At 48.8% G+C, this 18,514-nt stretch overlaps 1 long non-coding RNA gene across 2 annotated transcripts in view; it reads right to left on the reverse strand.

The window, feature by feature from the left end:
• Window positions 1-17,222, reverse strand: part of LOC125915955 (uncharacterized) — a 30,611-nt gene extending 13,389 nt beyond the window's left edge. The window contains exons 1-3 of one of the 2 annotated variants that reach the window (XR_007455800.1): window positions 17,095-17,222; window positions 7,052-7,206; window positions 6,372-6,468 (exon numbers count right to left, since the gene is read on the reverse strand). This is a non-coding gene — a long non-coding RNA (uncharacterized LOC125915955). Of the gene's footprint in view, window positions 1-5,349; window positions 6,469-7,051; window positions 7,207-17,094 lie in introns of those variants that run through there. The other variant, XR_007455799.1, reaches the window with a different exon arrangement.
• Between the last annotated feature and the right edge of the window lie 1,292 nt (window positions 17,223-18,514).

Consider the following 18,514-nt stretch of genomic DNA (forward strand, 5'->3'; position numbering starts at 1 on the left):
TAAAACACAGGTACTGGTAACTAAGTGAGGAGTCAAGTTCAAGTCCTCCCCTGCCATCAACCTAAGTTCAGTGACTGGGGGTTGACCCTGTTTCCCCATCCGAACAACGAGAAGCTGACCCACAATTTCTGAGGGTTCTTGCAGGGCTGGCCATCCAGGATTCAAGCTGGTGCCTCATAGGGTCCCTGCGAGCCCAGATGGTATCCACCAACCTCTCATGCCTAGTCTTCCAGATAAGGCCAGAAATACTCCATAAGAGGGCTCTGTAGATGGAAGTTCAGCTCTGCCTCCAAACAGATGAGAACTACATCGAGGGGAGTCAGAAAGAAAGGGCTCCACCGTCCCCAGGCCCTGGGACCCAAAAGGAATTAGGCTGAGTTTAAAAGCAGGGAACTAAAAGGGCACCTGGGTGGCTCAGTCAGTTAAGTGGCCGACTTTGGTTCAGGTCATGATCTTACAGTCTGTGAGTTCGAGCCCCGTGATGGGCTCTGTGCTCCAGCTCGGAGCCTGGAGCCTGGAGCCTGCTTCGGATTCTGTGTCTCCCTCTCTCTCTGCCCCTCCTCCACTCCTACTCTGTCTCTCTCTGTCTCTCAAAAATAAATAGAGGTTAAAAAAAAAAAAAGTTTTGTAAGCAAGGAACTAAAACCCAGAGACTTTTAGCCACAGTATTTGAGAAGTTTGAATGCATCCAGTTCAGGACCCCAAGACAGGCTGAAGTCTATTAAAAAAAAAAAAAAAAGAATAGTCTATGATCCTCAAACATACAAATAGGTGGGTGGCTAAACCAATCTGCCAAGTTGTAATAGGCCCAGGTAATGGTAATGACACTACTACAATAATAAGTGCTTAAAATGCATTCTCTCACTTAACGATCATGAGGACAGTGCCGTAGGGTTATCATTTTCATTAGCCAGGCTTTGCTAATGAGAATATTGAGGCTCAGAGCAGTCAAGCAACTTGCCCCACATCATGCAGCAAAGAAGGGGCAGAACCTGGATTAGGAGCAAAGCAGCATGACCCCAGATCTCAAGCTGTTGACTGCTCTTGGTGAGCATCTCGTTCCTCTCAATCTCCTCAACAAGAGCCGGAGAAGACAGCCTCAGTGTAACTCTGTTAATTGAGCCATTTATTCATCGTCAGCCCATAAATATTTATTGAGTACTCACTGTGTGCCAGCGCTCAGTGTGCCTGGCCACGGGGATGCCGAGATTAATACGGACTGACTTCGTTTTTGAGAAGCATGCAGTCTAGAGAGAGAGGTCAGTATATAAACCAGCATAATAGAACCGATGGCTCCAGGCTGCTCCAGGGGGTGGGGCTCATACGTCTAGAGGGTCCCTGTAGGAGAAAGGATGGTGATTCCCAAAAGCAAAACACGGGCCAGGGTGTGGAGTCATGGCGCAGGACTCTTCTCTGATATCATCAAATGGCTGAACCTCCATTCCTAAACCATGAGTCCCAGAAACTTATTTCTGGCAAAAAACACTGGGCTCAGGAACATGTGTTTAGCTTTTTCCTTCATGAGAAGGGAGAAGATAGAGAACCCTGTCATTTTGTAAGAGAGGGGTATTGGCTGCTCCTTTGGAACAACCTGTTTCATTGTTTTGAGAAAGCCACTGGACATATGCACGGAGGAGAGGCCATAGCTGGAGATGGAGATATTTAGGACTCAGGCTCGAAGGACCTACAACTGCTATGTGACGAGAGAAGAGCTGCCATCGTCAGGACTGCTTTTCTGCAGAGAAGTTCTCACATCAAGACCCCTCGTTTGAGGGGCCAGTGGGGGTGGGGTAGGGGAGTTCATTAACCAATGGGATTTAAGAGCCTCACAAAACCTCTGAACTTGTGGGAGGGAAATGTGTTTTGTGCATTTTTTTCCCTGGGTAGAGGATCCAGAACTTTCATCAGATTTTCACAGGGCTCCTTGAATCCCGCCGGAAAGCTAAGGATCACTTCTTTGAAGATGAATTAAAATATTAATTTTCTAAGGGTGGATTTAAGCTGTGCCTAGAGCCATTGCATGTTCTTGGGGGTGGTGTGTGTATTCTTGTCTTCGTGCTCCATGCAAAGATCTGGAGCTGAGACCCAGAAGACAGGCAAAAGGGCAAAAGGGGCCTGTGGATGTGCTTCTCCAGGCACTTGGAAGAAGGACGGCGGAACAGGAACGGGACAGCCTGGGGCACAGCTCAGCATGGACTCGACTGCCCCATGCCACACATGTTGTTTCAATCTGCACAGCCCAGCGCCTGGGAAATATCTTCATGCTATGGGATAGAATTTTGAGATTATCATTCAGACGGGGCCTTCAGCAAATCACAGTGTCAATCATCCGAGGAAGAAGCCATTCCTGGCTCAGACAGGAAAGAGGGAGGAGAGATGGCTTAGATGAGGGTAAAGGACAATCCCTTCCTCGCTCTGGGCTCACGGGTTGGGCTAGACCTTCTAAGGCGTTAGTATCTGCTACAGGGCACACACATAAGAGGTGAAGCGGGGGAGCTGACCCTGCCAAGAGATGGACTTGGAAGGAAGATGAAGCCAGCCTCCAAACTCTGACAGCAGCCCTGCCCAGTCAGGGGTTTCCCGGGCTGAGATGTCCTCCTGACCTTCACAACTGTAAGCTCTGGTTTTACTCACCCTTGGCTCCCCAGTGCCCCGCACAGTGCCAGCCTTTAGAAGGAGGTGAATGGATGAACATGCCTGGATCCCCTAGAAGGCTGTGAACTCCTTCCAGGCAAAGGCCATTTCTGGATCACTACAATATCGCCCCTGCCTACCCTCCCCGTGTCCTGCTGATGACCACGGGGCTGAATCCCTTTCTCCTCACTAGAACTTCTCAGCTCAAACCCATGGTTCCACGGGTCAGACTGAGGCCTCGCTGGTCCTTATGGATAAGTAACGGAGACCCCGGCAACTTACAAGAAGGAGGATCTTCCTCCACTGGTTATGGCCAGGCCCCATCTTTTTTTGCCTTTCTGACTGGTAACGGTATTTTTCAGCAGAGGTCCTCAGTACCCACAGGCAGGATCCTCATGCATTTATACGTCTACTTGTCATTCACTCACTGGTTCATTTGTCCACTTATGTGTCCACTCACTCTCTCATTCATGTCTTCAGTCCTCTGACCATTCATCTCCTTCCTGTATTCATTCATCTCCTAAACGTTGTGCAGAACGCTGAGGAAGAGAGAGGCATCAGACACAAATCTTGCCTTTGAGAGCCCTGAGATTGGGGCACGGGGCACAAGAGCCATGGACATGCTCACACAGCAGAGTACAAAGTAGTAAACGTCATGAGAAACATACAAACGCATCACTGAGGGGTCACAGAAGTAAAGACTTCTTCCAGTTGAGAAAGGGGGAGATCAGAAGCAGCTTCCTGGAGCGTGTGTCATCAGTGGCAGCTCCAGAATTTCTACGTGGAGAGGGGGTGAAGGTGGCAGCTTTTGGGGGGCAGCCTGAAGCTGCATCATCAGGGAGCACTTTACACAAGACTGAAGAGCAATCTGCTGCCTATATCAGAGAATGCGGTTATGGTTAAGATGGGGGGCTCGTTCTCCCACAGAGCCCCCCTTGCTTCTACTACTCAAGAAATGGCGTTTGAGCTCATGCTTCGGTAAATGAGGAGGATTTATTTGGACTCGAGGCAGCAGGGAGAGATGAACACCTGACAGGAGCAAAGGCCGGATGTGGAAAAGTTCGGGGCAAGTATGGGGAGCCTGGAGTCCTTAGGTTTTGGTGAGGCAGGTAGAAGGGAGGAGTGGGCAATGACCTGAGAAAGGTAAGTTGACCTTGGAATGCAAGACTAAGATGTTCGGGTTTCCTTCAGCAGATGGTGGGAACCGCTGAAGGTTTTGAGAATAACAAGAGAATAGCAAGAGAATAACAGGGCCAGTGCTATTTTGGGGGTTCTATCTCCGAAGCAGTGTGGAGAATGAAGAGAAGCAAGCAAGCCCACAGGAGGCTGGTTCCAGGCCCTTCCTAATGTTTAGGGGGGCAGAGCAAGAGCACAAATGGAGGTTCACACACCACTGGCTAAAATATCTAAAAGTTATAAATCAAATTGACAAATAAAATACATTCCATCCCCCTACCTTACAGAGAGCTTCATAGCCACCTGAAGGACCAGCTTCAAATGTTTAATTCTCAAATCCTCGCACTGGAAGGCACCTAGAGAGCTGCCCATGGCCCCAAGGCCCACCTACCTTCTTTTCCCATCCCTAGCCTCTTCCCTCACTCCGAGAGGTCTCACGCCCACCAGTGGGCTCCCAGCCCACACATCCAAACTCTGTTTGCACCCCCAGCAAACAGCAACCTCCGGCCACCCTTCAGGCCTAGAGTGACACACACCAGCTGCCCATCTGCCCTTGGGAGCCTGGGGCAGAGGTCTGAGCAAACCCTCGGAAGCAAGCCGGCTTGGGATGAGACAAGATTCCAGAATCCAGAGTGTTATGTGTATGGTCTAGAAGAGGTTGCGTACTTCGGTTGGGCACGTGCCCCTGACCTTTGGCCTTCTCACCCAGGGAGTCTGGAGGATATGCCAAAAAAGGCCCCAGTGGGACTTTCTAAAGCCCAAGACCCTGGCTAGAAGCCCCCTTCTGCCCATGGTAAGGGCTTTTAGGACCAAGGGAGACGGAATGAGGCCCCGAGCCAGGCCCTGTGAAGAAGGGAGCAGAAATGGCAGGCTGCATAGGACTTGGAGAGCAGATGGGTACAGCTGCCAATCTGAGCACTACAAGCACCACTGGAGCCTGAGCCCGGCTCCTTGACACCTTGGCACATACGCAGATGGGTGGATGAGCCACCTGCATCCCTTCTGAGAAGCCACCTGTGTGACTGTACTGCCCTCCCTCTCCTCTGCCCTCCTTCTGCCCGCTCCCTCCAACCCCCAGCCCGCAGCGTCTGGCCGGGCCGTGTGCAGGGCGTCTGGCCCCAGGGACAGGTGGGGTGCGCCCAAGTGCACACCTACACAGCTATAAATAGGGAGCCTCCAGCGGCTGCTGGCTCAGCTTCTCTTCCCCAGCTGTGATAGCACTGGAGCCTCTGGAACACCTGGACCATGGACCCCGGCGAATGCACCTGCATGTCAGGTGAGTAAGCATGCCCACTCTGGGGTCCTGGGACCTTGCACCAGCTTCCGACAGGGGCACCCACAGGGCTCTGATGAATATTTCTCTCCCTCCAATTAGGAGCCGCCAGTGGGGTTTGTCTGGGACTGGTGACCTCTGGGACGGCTCCCACTCTGTGGCCTACCAGTCTGATTTGCTAGAATTGAGACCCTGGATCAGGGGGCACTTAGTGTCAGGCCCCCAGGGGCAGCCACCAGAGTTGAGGAAGTGCTGTGGCTCATTCACTCCTGACATTTAGTATTTCCAACACTCAGTTTCCTCATCCAAAAACCAGGGTCACTCATCCCCAGCTGCCCACCTCCCACAGTTGCGATGAAAGTGTTAAAATCATAAGGCATTTGCAGACGTCAGGGGAGTTATTAGAAGCATACGTGGGCTCCCGAGTCTCTGAAACTCCTTAATTTCACGTAAGCACGTAGCACAGGAGGAGAGAGGTCAGAGTTTGGAGACATCCTGGTCTTTTACCAAGAATCCTCACAAGCCTCTCTGGTCCTATACAGGACTATGTCTATACCCAAAACTTGCCAAAGAGACAGAAGCTTCCAGCACTTTGACACTCAAATGATAGGGGGGATGATTTTTTTTTTAAGTGTAAATGGTTTTTGTATGAAAACAAGCTATGGCTGCAGCTCTCTTTTGAGGTTATTTATGTCCCTGGTTCTTTCTCCTGGCCATTCAGGGTTGCCATCTTGCCTGATGCCTTGCAAAGGTGAGGAGGGTATACAAGGCTCCGACAGCCCCTGGGGGACCTGGGGCTTGGTGGACTTGGCCTAGTCTAGTGGTTCTCAACCCTGACTGTACATCAGACTGGGTTGCTTTTTAAAATATGATTCCCGGGGCCCCTGTGTGGCTCAATCAGCTAAGTGCCCAACTTTGGGTCAGGTCACGATCTCACGGTTCGTGAGCTCAAGCCCCGCATCCAGGTTCTCTGCTGACAGCCCAGGGCCCGCCTCGGATCCTCTGTCCCCCTCTCTCTCTGCCCCTCCCCCTCTCAAAAATAAATAAACATTAAAAAAAATACGATTCCCTTTTCTCCACCCAGACTCATGAATCAGAATATCTCAAGTGTCGGACCCACGAATCTGCAATTTAGCAAGTGCCCCGGCTGAAGGGCTGGACACAGCCACCCCAGTTTCCATCCATGGTCTGTGACTGGGAACCACTAAGGGGCCCTGGCCACTTGTGTGATGCTCAACAGCATCTTCTATCCTCTTGCCCAGCCCCTCCCCAAGGACAGACCACTAACCTCGCCACCGGGACGATCTGCAGCACACCTTGTGTCCTTGTTCGATCTCAGTCCTTACGCTTGTGGCTCTGTCTTCTCTTCTAGGAGGAATTTGCATCTGTGGAGACAATTGCAAATGCACAACTTGCAACTGTAAAACGTGTCGAAAAAGTGAGTTATGCTGACCGGGGGCACCGCTGGCCAGAAGCTAGGAAAGTCTGTTCCCTCCTTTCTCAACCCTCCAGCCAGCCATGGTGGTATTAAGCAGGTTCTGGAGGCCTTTGACCCATGCGGGAGTGATCTGAAATGAAAGCTGAGCAGAGACCTGGGGCAAAGCTCCTAAAGCTTGCAGCCCACCTGGAGATGGGGGCCTCCATGGGGTTGCGTAGGAAGAGGGCTGCGGGGAGGTCCTGTTGTGGCCAGTGGTGAACGGGGTGGAGCACTGGCCTGGAGTCATGAGCTCTGAGTTTTAGTCTTGATCTGCCACTGACCAATGACCTTGAGCAATCCCCTTCCCCTCTCTGGGCATGTGGCATATTCTTGATGACTCCTGAGGACCCCTCTGGCTCTAACATCCCACAGCTTCCTGCCCCAGGTAGGAAGGTCTTCTGCTAATGTAGATAGAAGCCTGCGGCATGCTCTGCTTTCTCTAAGTGGTGGGAGAGGAAGTGGGAAGACGGGGGCGTGGCCCCCAAACTCACCTGTCTGTCCTGTGACCTTTTCAGGTTGCTGTCCTTGCTGCCCCCCGGGCTGTGCCAAGTGTGCCCGGGGCTGCATCTGCAAAGGGGGCTCAGACAAGTGCAGCTGCTGCCCCTGAAATGCATCCGTTGTGCTGGAGGCAAGGCCTGGGAAGCATCTGTACAGAGCATTAGTCGAGAAGTTAGAATTCTTGTACCATAGGTTATGCTTTTTATATATTTGCTCAGATGTGGTGTTGGTGACATTCATGTAAAGTGCTTGCAGCAATAAAGTTTCCGCTCATGGTTGTCTGATGGCTCAGAGCACTGTTTTACCCTAACCCAGCAGGACGGAGAAGGACTGACTCTGTTGCAGACATGGTAGGCGCCGGCCCGCATCCCTTCTGCAGATGGCAGCTAATTACCCAAACCTGCAACTCTGCCTCAGGGGGCTCTCTCCTGCTGCACGAGCTTGCAAGATGCCTGCACAGAGCAGGCCAGGAGTACTGGGAAATCATCGCCCCTGGGGACAGCCCTTAGCTAATGACAAAGAGGAGTTGGTGGACGAATACCCACAGCACCTTTATCCTCCCAGTGGGACAAATCTGTGACAGGTTCTAGACCATGCTCCAGAAGTCCCCAGCAGCAGAGCGCTCCAGTAGCCCACGGTGGTGACCTGCTCCTTAACATACGCCATATTGCCTTCCTTCCTTCCCCGCCTCACTTCTCCATTTTCCTACCAGTGCTTCCTGGGATCCCCCACCCAACAAAACTTGTGCGACAAAACTTCCGCTTTGGAACTAACTCAATCTTAGGCAGGCTCTCCGGCACAATATTGGCCCAGAATGCCTCACTGTGTGCATAGTGATATTTAAGGAACTTTAGCACTGAATCGTCCATGAACTCCTAGGGTAGGATGTCTGTGCAGATCTAAAGAAAACCCCCAAGGCCAAGGTACTGAGGGAGTTAGCTCCCTGGTTTGGTTATTTGGGCTCACTTTGGGAGTGGGTGACAGGGTAGACATAGGCCAGGAGAAACTGATGCTGTTCCCTGAAGTTCTTGTATTTCACGGAAGTCAATGTGAAGAGAATCTGAGGTCTTTGCTATTCCCCCCCAGATTGCTGACACAGACATCAGAGCTTTCGCTGCCCTGGCCCAAGTCCAACTAAGCTTAATGATTCTAAGTGCTGCCATTATGTCATTATGCAGCACTTACAATGCATCGGCCACTGTGCTGAGCATTTTACACACACGTTCTCATTTAATCCCTTCAATAGCCCTGCAAGAGGGTGGGTTGTATGGAGGAATCCTGGATTTAAAAAAAAATTACTTATTTTTAAACAAATCTACATACACAAGGTACAAAATACAAAAGATACAAAGGGTATAAGTCTCCTTCCACCTTTGCCTCCCAGTCCCTCCTCCTCAAGACAGTGACTGTAACCACTTACTTGTATTCCAGGGATATTCCCTGCCTGTACAAGCACATGTGACACACTGCATCACACACACACACACACACACACACACACACACACGGCAGTGTACTACATAGCTGGGGAAACATGGTGTTTCCCCTTATATAGTAAATTCTCTGCCAAGTCCTTTTTTCCACTTGAGAACAGTAAGTAGAAGGAAAAATAAGATTAAACCACAAAAAAAAACATTGTGACAAAACAAGAATCAATGGCTGAAGCACAATGGGAGACCAAGAGGGAACTCCACATATGTCTCTTTCATGGCAGAGCTGTCCCTGAGCCTAGCACCTGCCAGAGACCGTGCAGAGCAGGGGCCATAAACAGCTATAGGAAACACTGGTAACAATGAGCCTCCCTCTCCCTAAAAATGCACACACTAAAACCCTCACTCAATTTTACATATGAGCTTAGAGAATTCACAGGCCCCCTGAGTCATCTCTGGATCCCTGAGGAGATCTTGGTTAAGAATCCAAGGCACGTGCATGGTATCTATTACTTAAAAGAATAAAGTGGTCTAATAACAGATTAAAATACCGAGCACTTACTTCTTGCCGGGCACTGGGCCCAACATCTCCCCTGCACTGTTTCCATTTAATTGTCACAACATGACCTCGTGAGGTCAATACCGTTATCAACTCCATTTTCCCCAGATGAAGAAACCAGGCTCACGAGGTTAAGTGACTTGCCCAAGGCTATACAACTAGTTTATAGAATGGAGATTTGAATCCAGATATACAGACTCCAAAGCCAGGCAACTGAGAGCAAGTGGAGGTAGACAAACAACTTTGTAGATGGACAGTGTTGAAGGCTGAAGTCACTGGAGGCTGGCACCGGGGAAGGGGAGGCTCAGTCCACTCTCATCCACACCAGCACCCTCAGCAGAGTGGGGCGGGGTGTGGGGGGACTCAAGCCCTGAGGGGGGTGTTCATTCATGCCGCCAAGGGCCCGAAACCAGGGCCCATTACAGGCTGGAAGCAGCCATCAACTCCATCAGCCTATGTCACGGTGGTCATCAGAGACCATCAGGCTTTTGGGGTTTTTTTCTTGCATTTCTAATTGCCTTTTCCCTCTTGCTATTCATTGACCAATCTAATATGCATTGCCTTCTTTCCTGATATTCTGCAGTACTATCATTCTGGGATGTCTTTTCATTGTTCTCCTAGGTTAGATCTATTGTTTCTTGGATCCCCCACCATCCTCTTGGGCTCCTTTCTATTTTGCTGGAGTATATCCTCAAGCAATTTTTTACCGAAAGGATGAATTAAGAAGAGGTGTTTCCTCCCTAAACGTCAGGAAACACCTTTATTTTTCTCTCATGTCTGACTGGTAGTCTGGCTGGATATCCAATCTGAAGTTCTATATCATTTTTTTTTTTTAGCACTTTAGAAAGCATTGTTCCACTGTCTTCTCACATTTGGTGTTGCTGCTATGAAAACTAACATGACCTACCCTTTATTTTTCATCGGAAGCTTTTGAGAAATTTCTCAGCCTTTTTGCAATCCTTTTATTAATCTTTTGAGAATTTGGTCAATCACATTTTAATATAGAAGAACTTCTTCTCTGAACACTTATCACAGTATCTTGTTTGTTTGTTCAAATGAAGTCATTTCCTGAATCTCTCTGGTGCACTAAATGCTTTTTTAATTTTTGTCATCAAGTCTCCTCTTTCTGGAACTATTTCTGCTTCTTTGAGCTACAAGCAGGCTCTGCGGGTGTCAGTGAGGCTTGCTAACTGGCAGGCTTGGTTTTAGCATGCCCAGGTGGGGACCTAGTAGGCAGGTGTGGCCCACCCCTCAGTGTCAAAACCAAAAGGGCCCTCCTCTGACCCTTTTCTGCGAGCCCTGGCCCCTCCAAGACTGGTTACTCCATTTCTTCTGAGACATCTCGCAGCCTCAGCCTGGGGGGAACTGGCGATGTTGTGAAGGAGGCCAATATGACAATCACGAGGCTCTTCTACAGTTCCGTCTTCTATCACTCCCCATCCTGGTTTCTGTGACCACTTCCTCTTCTGTTCTCTCATCCTGACTCCCCCAACCAAACCAAAACAAAATAAGACAGAACCCCCAAAGTCTCTACTTTTTTGATCTGAGCTGTGGCTTCTTCTCTTCCCATTTACCCATCAGTGTGATTCGACCCATTCCAGTATTCCAGAAAAATGTTGTAACCTCTCATCCATTGATGTGCTGTCCAAGCCATCCTCCCCCACACCAATTCTCACTTCTTTTATTAAGTTTTTCCTCCTTTGTCTTTCTTGAGTTTCTTTCAGTAGATTCTCAGGAGGAAGAACAGGTAAATGCATGTGCTCAGTCTACCATCTTGAGCCAAAATTCCAGGCTAGGCTTTTTAGCGGTATTAATTTTTTATCTTTACAACAACCCTGCAGGATAGGGATTCTTATCTCCATTATACAGGTGAGAAAACTGAGACTCAAAGAAGTTAAGGATCTCTTCCCAAACTCAGCCAGGACTAGTTGAGAGAGACGCTTGAAGACCACAGAGTAAGTAAGATAAGCGGGGTGGGGGTGGGGGGGATATGCCGAAGGGAAAAGTGAGCAGACTAGTTACAGGTGGCCATGAGCAGTAAAACTTGAGCAACGTGAGGAAACACCAAGGGAACAGATTTTACATCAAGATAAAGAAGAGTTTTGTCAAGGAAGAGCTGCTGAGAGCAGGAAGGTACTGTGTCAGGAGGCTGGCACATTACACATTGTGTGCTTGTACTACCGAAGGGACAACGGAGACCCCTGAGAGACTGTGACAGAGTCTGCACCTGCTCAGGACATTCTCCAACTTCGATGGAAACCAGAGGAAGTCTCGGTGGGGAAGCAATGAAATGCAGGTCACAGGATGGGGAAGGAAGTTCCTCCCGTGGACTGCAGGGGGCGCTCGAGGTCCAGAGGCAGGTGCGGAGGAGTGCGCCCTGAGCCCTGGGCACTGTGCAAGAGTTGAAGTCCTAATTCCCGCCTCAGTCTGGCTGGGTTTGAGGCCCAAGAGATCCCAGAAAGGGCTTAGAACCCTAGACACGGCTGCAAAGAGGATAAATGAGGCAAAACTTTCCAAGGGCCCATTAAAAGGCAATGTGTAAGCCACCCAGATTCCCAGGACAATGTACGTCTAAGAACCATGAAATCCTCATTTGTCCCAGTAACTTCATTTCTGGAAACCTGTCTAAAGAATTTGCCACAAATTCAAGGGAAAATAAAAAAGCATCATTCAGGGGCGCCTGGGTGGCTCAGTTGGTTAAGCCTCCAATTTCAATTCAGGTCATGATCTCACAGTTCAAGAGTTTGAGCCCTAAATCAGGCTTGCTGCTGTGAGCACAGGGTCTCTCTCTCTCTCTCTCTCTCTCTCTCTCTCTCTCTCTCTCTCTTTCTCTCAAAAATAAATAAATATTTTTTTAAAAAAGCATCACTCGGGGCGCCTGGGTGGCTCAGTCGGTTAAGCGCCGACTTCAGCTCGGGTCACGATCTTGCAGTCTGTGAGTTCGAGCCCCGCATCGGGCTCTGGGCTGATGGCTCAGAGCCTGGAGCCTGCTTCCGATTCTGTGTCTCCCTCTCTCTCTGCCCCTCCCCGTTCATGCTCTGTCTCTCTCTGTCTCAAAAATAAATAAAAACGTTAAAAAAAATTTTTTTTAAATAAAAAAGCATCACTCACACAAGAAGGTTCATTGTAGTACTATCCACAATTGTGAAAAACTGGAAATGGCCTCAAGTCTACGAAATCATTCAAGTAAGCAACGGCCCTCACACATAACAACAGGATATGATACAGCCAATAAAAGTGCAAAAACACAGGAAATAATTATGGTAAAATCTTAAGTAAATATTAGGCTCCAAATGAGTTACACAGTAATTTTTTTTTTCTTTTAAAAAGAAGCCACACAGGGGTACCTGGGTGGCTAAGTCAGTTTAGGCATTCAATTCTCTTTTTTTTAATTTTTTTTTTATGTTTATTCATTTTTGACAGACAGAGACAGAGCACAAGCAGGGGTGGGGCAGAGAGAAAGGGGGCCACAGAATTGGAAGCAGGCTCCAGGCTCTGAGCTGTCAGCACACAGCCCAACGTGGGGCTTGAACTCACGAACCGTGAGATCATGACCTGAGCCGAAGTTGGATGCTCAACCGACTGAGCCACCCAGGCGCCCCAAGGCATTCAATTCTTGATTTTGGCTTAGGTCATGATCTCACAGTTGGTAGAATCCAGCCCCACATCCGGCTCTGGGCTGGCAGCAATGGAGCCTGCTTGGGATTCTCTCTCTGCCTCCCTTTTTCTTTGCACCACTCCCCCACCCCCTCACTGGCTCGTGCTCTCTCTCTCTCTCTCAAAAGAAATCAACATTAAAAAAATAAATAAATAATAAATAAATAAAATAAAAAAGAAGCCACACAATATACGAAATATGGAAATGAAATATGCTACAATGTTAGCAGTGGTTGTGTTCAAATACAGATAAAAGATAATTTTTCCTTTTCCTTCTTTCTATTTCTCTGAATTTTTCTAAATTTACTGAAGTAGCATTTTTTTTAAATAAACAAATACTGTTTGAAAAGGGGAAAAAAATGTATCCTTTGAGCCAGCAATTCTAGTTTAAGGAATGTTGTATACTCAGGAAAAAAGTCATGAATCTACACACACAAAAGCTACCAAGATGTTTATCACATCACGGGTTGATAGTGAAGATCTGGAAATGAGAAAAGTATGTCAAAGGAGGGGACCGCTTAAAGAAATTGTGGAATAAACCTACTAAAATAAAATGGTAGAAATGAAACTAATTTCATGGACAGATGTTCGTAATCTACCGAGAAGCAAGGAAAAAAAGTAATTTATAAATCAGTGTATATTGCAGGCTTCTATTTTTATATTTGAAAGGACTGTATATGTATTTTTTTTTATTTTTTCAAAATATCTACACTAAACAAAGAAGGAAGAAGTGGGAGGGGGGAGCCAGACCCAGATGTTTTTTAATCTGAGGTACAGATGGCCTGAATTGTACGATTTATTTTTAGAAGCAAGGAAAAGGCAGAGTACTTGAAACAGTGGTGGAAAATTTGGGCCATGTGACTCCAGTTCAATATGCATTCACTAAATGGAGGCTTCCCTCCCTCTCCACGTCCAGCCTCACCCTCAGCCTCCCCGTGGCAAGTGCTCTCACTTACTTTCTCGTATTTCAGTCCCCAGATACCTTAGTCAAGGAGGCAGGGCTAGGCATGGCTCTCCACATTTGACAGAGGATGAATCAGAGGTCCAAAGATGCCAGCTGGTGATGAGGCTGGGGTTGGAAAGTGGGTGTTCTGATTCCCCTGGCTCCCTTCCCTATATGTCTGAGTTCCTACAAATCACCCTGGAGTTGTTATAGGATAAACAGCAGGGTGTCTCCACCTCAGCACTAGCGACATGTGAGATTGTTTGGGGAGCCTGTCCGTGCGTTGCAGGAGGCTTAGGAGCATCCCTGGCCTCTACCCCATTAGACCCCAGTAGCATCACAACCCACCCCACCGCCACCACCACCGACACGTTGTGACAACTAAAATGTTTTCAGACATTGCCAAATGTCTCCTGGGGGCAAAACTGCCCAACAGGAGAGAAATACTGAAGGAAGGTGAGATGTGGCACAGAACTTGAACGCTAGATCAAGCTGCTCTGGGGCTGTTTCTGGAAAAAGGCGATGCTGCCTGTCCCCAGACGTGGCAGCAGGTGGTGGTGGAGGGGGTCTAATAAGGAAGGGAGAGAGAGAGGAGGGAAGATAGGTTTATGCAGAAAGGCAGGGGCCCCAACTTGCTATGCTCTCTCCTGACAGCACTTAGCTTGCTAAGTGTAGATTTCTTATTAAATGCTTCCTTGCCCAGACAGTGGGTTCTCAGAAAAAATGGGTGTTGTCATTGTCCTGCTCTCCTTTGTACCTGCCATTCCTAGCACAATGTCTGGATTAAGGCAGTGCTCAATAAATGTTTGTGACATGGAAGGAGAGAATTCACCATCGCAACACTCATTTCACAAAGCAGGATGGTGGGGGCCACAGGGCAACTTCATTAGTACATATAGAATTTAACCTGACTCTTCATGACCTGGCCTTCAAGGGGTCTAATAAAAAGGGGTGACCCCAAGGTCAGTTCTCACGCTGATTCGTTCACTCAGCCTTCAAAGACATTTCAGGTGTGCAGGGAGCTTGCTAAGCACAGAAGGGAGGAGAGGAATGAAACTCCTCTGTCAGCCTCTGCCTTTAGGGACCTCTGAGTCTGTCAGGGAGACTGTAGGACTACCCACTCTCCTCTCCTACAGGGGAGAAAATATCTAGGCAAAACCCCATAGAAGTTCCAAGAAGGGTGGTTATGTCTGGCTGCAGGCAGGACTGAAGACTTCCCGAAGGAGGCAGCATTGAAGCAGGGCCTCGAAGGATATGTAGGATTTTAAGCAGGAAAAAATTGTGGGCAGGACATTTCAAGAAGGGGTAACAGTATGCACAGAAGCATGACAGCAGGAAAGCTTAGGGGGATATTTTGGGAATAGCGTGGATTACATTTAGGTGCCAGTGTAGGTGAGGGCCAGACTCTGCATGGAAAAGTAGGCCAAGGGGAACTGGAGTCCATCATTTACTAGTTCCAGCTCCCAGAAGATTGCTGAACACAGAAGTGTTCATTGAGCACTGTTTGTTGAGCGCCTATGACATGTTAAGCAATCTGCATGAAGAATCTCACTGAACGTTCACTATAACCCAAGCGGTAAGGAGCATGATTAACCCCAATGAATCGCTGAGGGAAACAGGAGATTCAGAATCATCAGGTCTGTCTGACACCAAAGCCAGTCACTCTGAAGGACTTCAGTCTTCACTCACTGCATGTAGGAAGAAGATTCTGGCAGTAATGTCAGGGTGGTGTGGGTTTTGTGAGCAGTGCAGGACCCCTGTCGCCCTGCTGTGGTTGCCCAGCAGACCCCCAGAGTGTCTCCTGCAGTTTGGGAGGGCTTTCTCCTGCCCCAGCTATAACGGACCCTTCCCTCGTCATAACCCATCTTCCGCCCCGAGCCACAGAGCTTCTGCCCCCAACACGCACAAGAACTTCCACAATCGGTGGCCCTTGAACTCCAACCCACCAATGCCCAGCTCAGCTCAGCTTGAGCCCCGACTCCCTCAGGGTTTAATGCCTCCTTCCCTAGGGCCCTCACTGAGAGGGGACGGCAGACCACCTCTGTTCCTATTCTACTGAGGAGCCCCTTGGGGAAAACTCTTAGAGGTAGGAGTAAACCCCAGGAATCAGGGTATTGGCACAGTTGCTGGGGTCAACCTGGCCACCTTCTGAAACCTGGAAGCTTGGAGGCTGCCTTTCCCTGCCTCCGCCTCCCAACACTTCCCATCCCACCCGTGTGATCAGAGAGAACAGAATCTCCTCGTGGCCTTTAGAACCCACACAAAAGCGGCCAATGCCTGGCTAGGAAGGGCGCAGGAGGGCAGGGGAGACAGAACCAGCAGCCAAGTTGGACGTGAGCACTCAGGGGACCAGCCTGGTATAGGGCAACATTTCCCTGACTTCTGTCCTTCGAGAGCCACCTACACGATTTTGGGCATAACCACCTATCACCTGGTCTATTATTACACTTAAATTTATGTTAAAAGGACATCTTGTGTCACTACTAAGGAGGAGAGACTGAATCACTTGCCATAAACAGAAGGTAACCATGGAGACAGAGGGTTATTACATTTCTAGGTAAGTTGTTCTATGGCCTGCTGAGGCTCCTTCCCCCACCCCTCCCCTGACTCCTTACCCTCTCTGTGACCAGGGCCCCTTCTGTTTCAGCTGCCCCTGTGGATAAAACTGCTCGCTTAACATTCCTTCTACTAATAAAGCCAGATCTCCCCAAGAAACGACTTTATTTGCAGATTAGCGTATTTGCAAACTCTCTCGGTATACCACCGTCTCCCCAGGCTCCCGAACTCCTGGTCAATTGTTCAGTCCCAGGATAGTCAATTGGGAGACCCTTTGAGGGCAATGCAAGAGTCTAATGCTTGCCAGGATCCATTTCAGCCAGGGGTGGGAGTGGCTGGACTCCTCGCCTTTTTCTGAGATCAAATGGGGATCTTCTGCCCATTAGTGGATCACCCTGCCTGATCTCCACCCCTCAGCCTACCTGTTCTCGCCTCCTGGCCCCAATCTAATTGGAAAGAAAACCGTCTTCGTGCACTCCCTTCTCCCAGGAAGCCCTGGGGTTGGGTGTGGGGGCCCAACAGGAGGACGAATGGCTGGGATTTAGCTGGTTCTGGCTGACACCTGGAATCCTGTGTCTGATGGAGGCAGCAGCAACTCAGGGAGCACAGAGCTGAGGCGGACAATGGAGCTGGGTGTCCTGAAGGAGACATAGGGATCCCAGGCTCCCTGCAGCATCCTCACCCGACCTCCCCAGGCTCACACTCACTCTTAAATGGGAAGAGCCAGCAAGGTTAGGGCCCTGCCCAGAAAGTCTTCCAAGTGTCATCCAATTTAAGCCTCAGACAAACCTATGAGGTAGGAATTACTATTATTCCCATTTAGGAATCATAAATGGGAGCCCTTGAGCAACCGAAGGCACAGAAATATTAAGTAACATGTTAATAACTTACCACATTGCTAGTAGATGGCAGGGGCAGACTGTGAAGCCAGCCAGCTTGACTTGAGAGCCATTCATTCATTTATTCATTCAGTAAATGTGTCCTGAATGTCTCCCATATACAGGACACTGTTCTAGGCACTTCGGACCTGTCAGTGAACAAAAGCAATGATCCCTTATAGGCTTGTGTTGCTTACATTCTAGCAGAGGTAGATGGTACATTCTAGCAGAGGTAGAGGTTTATGCACAGTCGGCTGTGCATAAACTTCACAAGCAAGTCAATTATTTTTGTTTGTCAGACCGTGTTAAATGCTGTGAAAAAAGAAAAGATAGAGCAAGGTATGAGGGATCAGGAGTCCTGGCGGTTTGGGGTATGTGTTGCAATTTTAAGTAGGGTGATCACGGTGGGCTTCCTGGAGACAGTAAGATTTGAGCAAAGACTTAGAAGCAAAGAAAGAAAAGAGGGAGCCCTGTGGATACCCCGGGGGGAGGCGCAGCACGGGCAGGAGCACAGACAAATCATTTTAGGCTGTGAGAATTAATGAGAGGACAGAGGGGAATAAAGGTGGGCATGAGGGGGACTTGCTGGAGGGACACACGTATCCAAAATGTTCTTTGGAGCTCAGAGAAGCTGAGAACTGAGGGAGGAGGGCCAGCCATGTGAAGAATCGGGGCTAGGTAATGTGTTTCAGAAGGATGTTGTGGTTTTCAGACCCTTCCATATCCTGGCAACCCTTGGATGTGCTGGGTACACGAGTCAGTACATACGTGCATATACACATACACGTGTATAGATACAGAACACAACCACATATACGTGGATCTGCCTTTTTAAAAATCTTTTTAAGTTGGTCTATTTTCAGAGAGCGGGCAAGCAGGGGAGGGCCACAGAGAGAGGGAGAGAGAGAATCCCAAGATGACAGTGTGGAGCCCGCCATGAGATCATGACCTGAGCCGAAACCAAGAGTCAGAGGCTTAACCAACTGAGCCACCCAGGCGCCTGGTGGATCTTGATATGATATATATATTATGTATATAATAAGCACTTATGTTCACATATTTATTATAAGAATTGGCTCACACAATTATGGAAGCTGAGAAGTCCCACAATCTGTCCTCTGAAAACTGGAAAACCAGGAAAGTTGTGGTATAATTCGGCCTCAGTCTGGAAGCCTGAGACCCAGGAACACCAATGTCTGAGGGCGGGAGAAGATGGATGTCTCCGCTCAGGCAAAGAGCAAATTTGCCCTCTCGTCCTATTGGTGCCCGGAACAGATCCAATGATGCCCACCCACTCTGGTGAGGGCGATCTTCTTTATTCAGTCTACCAATTCAAATGCTAATCTCTTCGGGAAACATTCTCACAGACACACTCAGAAATAATGTTTTACAGTTCTCTGGGCATCCCTTAGCCCGGCCGAGTTCACACACAA

This window comes from Panthera uncia (genome assembly GCF_023721935.1).
Source record: "Panthera uncia isolate 11264 chromosome E2 unlocalized genomic scaffold, Puncia_PCG_1.0 HiC_scaffold_19, whole genome shotgun sequence".
Classification (NCBI taxonomy): Eukaryota; Metazoa; Chordata; class Mammalia; order Carnivora; family Felidae; genus Panthera; species Panthera uncia.